The following is a 6,000-nucleotide window of genomic DNA, read 5'->3' on the forward strand; positions in this document are numbered from 1 at the left end:
TGGGCTTCATGGCAAGTTGAAGAGGCAACCCCTAATCTGCTACTGCTGGACATACTGAGAAGGGGTATTTGGCTCAGTAGGTTAGATGGTGCATTATGTTCAAGTATATGAGCAGCTGTTTTGAATGCAGTCCCAAGGTAGTGAAATAGAGAGAATCAGAACTCCCATCCCTGAGTCAAGGTATTTGCTGTTTTATTTATATATATATATATGTGTGTGTATATATATATATATATATATATATGTGTGTATATATATATATATATATGTGTGTGTATATATATATATATGTGTGTGTGTGTGTGTGTATAGTCTGAGATGGTAGATGAGAAATTCTTGCAAAATTATGTGTATATCTGAATTAAAGTTCAAGTGAAACCAGGTGGCGTACAGATGTGCATATACATATTAATAGACCCACTTAAAAGTACTTAATTCATAGTTTGATAAAATTGCCATATATTTTACTGAAGGTTAAAATGCAAGCTATACCAGGTGAGTCCTAAGAGATCCTTTGAAAGCATTCAGTTTTGGGGACTTCCAAAGCCATTGAGTTCATAAGCTCCAAAGTTATTGAGCAATGTTGGAGAAAGTCTGAGTCCTTTGATGTTCAAGCCACACCGCTGGAACTTGTAGCAGCCCCAGAGTAGTAAATCAGAGGGAATGGCTAATCGGTAAAACTCCAACTGTTCAAGGTATACAGGACCCAAGTCATGTAGGACAGCATTTACTAAACCACAAACTGTGTAGGTAGGGGATCGACTGCTTGTGCTGTTCCTGTACTGGGGCCGATAAGTTCCCTTTTGGGGGGAGCCTTCATTTAAAAAAATATGTATATATTTTAATGGACAGTCACAAGACTGTATTGTACTTTTAAACAAACACACTTTTTCCTGTCTGTTTAAAAGTTATTTAAAGTAATTGAAAACATGTTTTTTTCTGTGGTTAAAATGTTTATTTTACTTTTTGGGACTTGCAAATTTGTAAAGTGCTTTTTACTGCATTTTTTTGTGAATAAAGTGACTTAAAGACTTATTTTTTACCATCTGTTTTCCCTGGGAAAGAGCACCATTTTTGGCTTGACCACAGAACAAACTACTGGTCTCATTGTCTGTCCATCCAGCCACAAAAAGAAAAAGTTAAACGGCGTTTACCACAACAGCAGTGAAGCAATTAGCCTTAACTGCAGGTGGGTGACTGTCTTGTGGCCATTTTGTTCATCAGACCACTCTTTTATCCCCGGTCTTTTTGGTGTAGCACCTACAGCCACTAAGGATTGGGGGTTAGTCACATCCTCTGCAGTTTTTTGGGTCCTCAGAGTGGGCATGGGAGAGCCTCTTGTTGCTCGTGGAAGAGGCAACTGGGAAGATTTCTCTGTTTTGACTATCCTTGGAGAAGCTGCTGCTGCCATTAATAACAATGTTGGCCCCATTTTTCCTGTAAAAATTAGAGAGAACTAAAGTCATCTGTTACTCCTAAAATTTCCTTAGGAGTAGTTTAGGTAGTCTTGCTCAGGGTTTAATTCAGACTGATCCTTGTTAGGTAGTTTCTAGTAAAAGAATAGGATACCTTTTTTTCCTGAAGAGATTAAAGATTCTGAATTTGGACTGGAAGATGAAGGGACAAATACTTTTTTTTTCTCAGATTTCTAATTCAAACTCTGAGGAGAGCTCAGTTTGATTCTCCCTGTAGGAGTTTCTCTGGCACATTCTGGAAATAGTCCTTGTGTTCAGTGGGAAAACACTGACGTTTCTCAGTCTCTCAAAACATACTATGAGCTGTTGATCCATTTCTGTCAGCTTTACAAGATGTCACTGCCTGTAATTTTCTTGACAACCAGCTGCCCCTAAAACAGCAGATAAATGTACAATGTTTTCCATCTTTAACGTTTTTATACACTCTTCCCAAACCTGGCCTAGCAACTATAGCGTTAGTTAATCCTCTGCTGCTAAACATTTAGATGTTGTGTTGTCCCATCTAGCCTTCATTCTTGGTAGTTGGGGTTCGGAACCGAGCGCTCTGTTCTGACTCTGCCTATTACTACAGCTCAAGAGATTCCACTAGCTCGAGACTATACCCTATCCCATAATGCCTAGGGAAGATTACCCAGATTTCGTTTGCCGCTAAACTAGATTGGGTGCTTCTAACTGGGCTCAGGCTAAGTGAATTTATTTTGGTCATAATATTCTATTATTCTAATAAGTTTTTGACAACATTATTGTTTTGCTATTTAAAGTGTATTTGGACTTTAATAGTTTGTGCTAATTTTCTGTGTTTTTGCTTGTTGAGTTCTGTTGTGCTCGGCCGTCGCTTTCCACAAGGCCTACAACCCCTATCCCATCTCTAAAACTTTAGTTTATACTTACAGAACCTGTTTAAGTTAGCAGGTTTGTCTTCGTTTTCTGGTTTTGCTCATTTAAATTATAGGGCTCCCCCTTTCTACTTCCCTTCCTTTCCCTTCAGTGGTTTCGTCAGTTTAGTTAGAGATGTCTCCTCTGGCTAGAGGAGATAGTCATTTTAGTTAGAGACCTCTCCTCTAGTCCCTTCTCTGCGTGTCTGTTAAGAAAAGATAGTAGGGTAACTTTTTTGTATTTACCTTTTTGTGTGGTGTGCTTAATAGATAGTTTTTTTGGTGGCCTTTCTTATTATCTTTAATGTATTTTTTTCCTGGACAGTGTTGTTCTGGTTGTGTTTCCACTATGTCCAAGGAAGGAGAAGTGAAGCAGTCAGTCTTCAAGAAGTGACTCCTGTACACAGAAAATGTCTATAACTGACTGGCACACTAGTTGTGTCCATTACTTAGGTGCAGTACACCTTCAGGATTCCTGCTGCATTTGCCATGGCTTTAGTTCCAGGGTCCTGCAGGAACGCAAGAATAAACTTATAGTTAGGGGATTGCTCAAAGGTCCTTTTGCTGAGGCATTAGAAGGAAACCAGACCTCATCTAAATCTTCTCAATCCCCAAGGTCTGATAAATCTACAAAAAGAGCTTCTTCAGCTCTTGCTTCTGAGATGGCAGAAAAGCCATCTAAGGACACTACTTTGGACCGGAATGCTTTCGGGCCCACAACACCACTCCAGTTCCACCAGTTTTGTCGGAAGTGACTAGGAGCCATAGACTGAGCCGGTCCCCGCTGGTCTCCTCAGTTCCTCAGTCATCTCTTTTGCAGTTGGTGGCTGGTAGTCTAAAATCCTCAACCCCGTCTTCTCGATCCTCCAGGTGCCTGTCTGATGACTGTGTGGAGCAGGTGGTTATGAGGTTTGCTACGGACTCTGGCTCTGGCCAGATCCTTTAGAGTCCAGCCCATAAGGAAGTGGAATCGACATCTGTTACTGCCCTGTCTTCTGTTCCTCCTCTGACCTGAGTGATTTCGGAGCCAGAGTCTTTGGATGTCTTTGTGGTGGAACCGTCGGGACCGAGACCCACCCTTGGGTTTTCAGCCCAGACTTCTGCTCCAACCTCTTCGGTATCCTCTTCTATCAAGGGGTCTGGGAGCCGATGCTTCCCTGTCAGGTCCGGGGAGGAGAGTCTGATCAGACCCTTGCTGATCCAAGCCTACCTCTCTGGGCATCGGCACAGGTGAGCTCGGTGCTTACATCAGCCTCTAAGCCCCCCTCCTTGGTATGGGGGAAGTCTCCTGCCTCTTAGGAGTTGGAGGCTCCCTTTGGCCTGGATCATGGTGCCTTCAAGGTGACGAGGAGTGTGCTGTTACCCCTGGCGGCTCCATCCTCTGATCGTGGCACTCTTCCCCCCTGAAGTGCCGGTGTCTGGCTCTGTACCATTCCCCCCCCCCAGGCATGAAGAACCAGTGTGCTAGGACGCCCCATTGGGTGAGTCACTCTTCTGAAACCTACCTAGAGGATCCCTCCTGAGACGTCCCTCTGAAGAGAACTTACAAGAGCAAAATCTAGACTCCCTTGGGGAGCCTATTATGTTGGATACGGATTTAGACAATTCAGATGGGTCCACATGGTCACCCTCTGAGGATGTCTCCTCAGACATCCTAGAAATCCTAAAGCAGAGAGGTGGCTAGAAGACCCTTTCCCCTTCTGAAGATGAGTCCGTATACCTGGAGACATTTGAATCTCGACCCTCCACCTCTTAGGTGTCTCCGCCTTTCAATCAACTCCTTGGTGTAATCAGTCAAAAGGAGTGGGGCTCTCCACAATCTCTAGAACCTGTTCTGAGGAGGCCCAACAAATTCATAACCGCCCCTTCCAACAAGGAATTCTTGACCAAAGGTGTCCCAGTAGATGCTTATGGTAGTAGTGGCGGCCACCAAAAAGGAGTTAGCTGAGACTTCATCTGTCCATCCACCGAATAAGGAATCTTGAACGATGGACAGATATGGGAAGCGTATATTCTCGTCAGCAGCCCTTACACTCAGGTCACTGAACTACTTAACTCATTTTACCAGACTTCAGAGGGATCTCTTGAAGGAGCTAGGAGATGCCCTCCAAGGTTCTACAGCTGTGGGGGTGTCAGACAAGGTGACATCTCAGCTTGCTTCCTTAAGTTCTTTAGTCAACCTCTGTGAGGCTCATCTCTTACGCAGCCAATGGAGCGATTAGGGCAGCAGGCACAGGAATAGCTCTGAGGAGACATTCCTGGATTTGCCTTTGCGAGTTTGCTGAGCCCTTCAAATCTTCCTTCATAAACTCCCCTTTTGACGGCTCATCTGTGTTCGGGCCAAACAAAAGTTAGAGTCTAACCAGGTGCAAACAAGAAGGTAAAACTCTGTCTACTGTGGTAAGTTTTTCTGTCCCTACCAGTCCTTATCCCAAGGCCAGAAGGGTGGGAAAATGTGGTTCTGTAAATCCCAAAGAGATTCACCGGACAAATGTGACATTTCCCCCAGGGACAGAAGGGGAAATAATGGAAGATGCCAACCTTCCGGCAAAGGGGGCATGCAAAATCAGGGAAACAGAGATGCATTTTCTGGCAGACCCTTCCAGCGCTCCTGACAGGAGGCAAGCCTGCCCACCTCTGGAGGCAGTTGGGGGCAGACTATCACTGTACCCAAAAGGCAGGTGAACATCACTCAAGACTAATTGGTACAGTCGATAATATCCAGGGGATACAACATACCATTCTCCATCCCACCCCCACAAACAAGATCAGTCCCAGATATTCCACCCTGTCAAAGGGATCAGGCAGCCTTAGAAGTACAAAGGTTGCTAAGAAAGTCACCCAGGAAGTCCCTGCAGACCAAATCGGATTTGGAACTTACTCAAGGTTCTTTTTAGTTCCAAAGAAAAGAGGTGACTGGAGACCCATCTTGGATCTGAGCAGGCTGACAAGTCCCTAAGAAAAAGTAAAGTGCCTGATGGTGACACTGCAGTGTGTACCTACTTTTCTGGGACACGACAATTGGATGTGCTCAGTCGATTATGTAAAAATGGACAGGCAATCCAGGAGATATCTACACTTCTGGCTGGGAGCCAGCCATTACCAATTCAGAACTCTGCCCTTTGGCCTCACTACAGCCCCCAGTGTGTTTACCAAATGTATGGCAGTAATCACGGCTCACCTGAGGCGTCTAGGATTCTGGTTGTTTCTGTACTTGGACGACTGGCTCCTGACCACCACTATCAAGCATCTATTAACCAAAGCAAGGGATACCACCATCCATCTATGCTCAGAACTGCCTTGTTGCTATCACAGCATATTACATTCATAGGAGCAGACGTAAACACAAAAGACATGATAGCAAAATTGCCTCACGACAGGGCACAGACACTGTGACATCGTGTCCATCTCGCTCTTGAAGAAGAAAGTAGAGGCAAAGTTTGTTCTAAAGGTCTTAGCAGTGTGGTGGCTACTATAACATTGATTCCTTTGACACATCTACATATGAGAGTCCTACAGTGGCTACTCTTTGCTCAATGGTCCATGCAGGAGTTGCCCATGTCCCACAAGATCTTCATCACAGACTCCTGCAAGAAGGACCTACGCTGGTGGCTTCAATCCACACAGGTAACTCTAGGCAGACTGTTCAC

The sequence above is a fragment of the Protopterus annectens genome, chromosome 16.part0, assembly GCF_019279795.1.
Source record: "Protopterus annectens isolate FY-2018-M chromosome 16.part0, PAN1.0, whole genome shotgun sequence".
Taxonomy (NCBI): Eukaryota; Metazoa; Chordata; order Ceratodontiformes; family Protopteridae; genus Protopterus; species Protopterus annectens.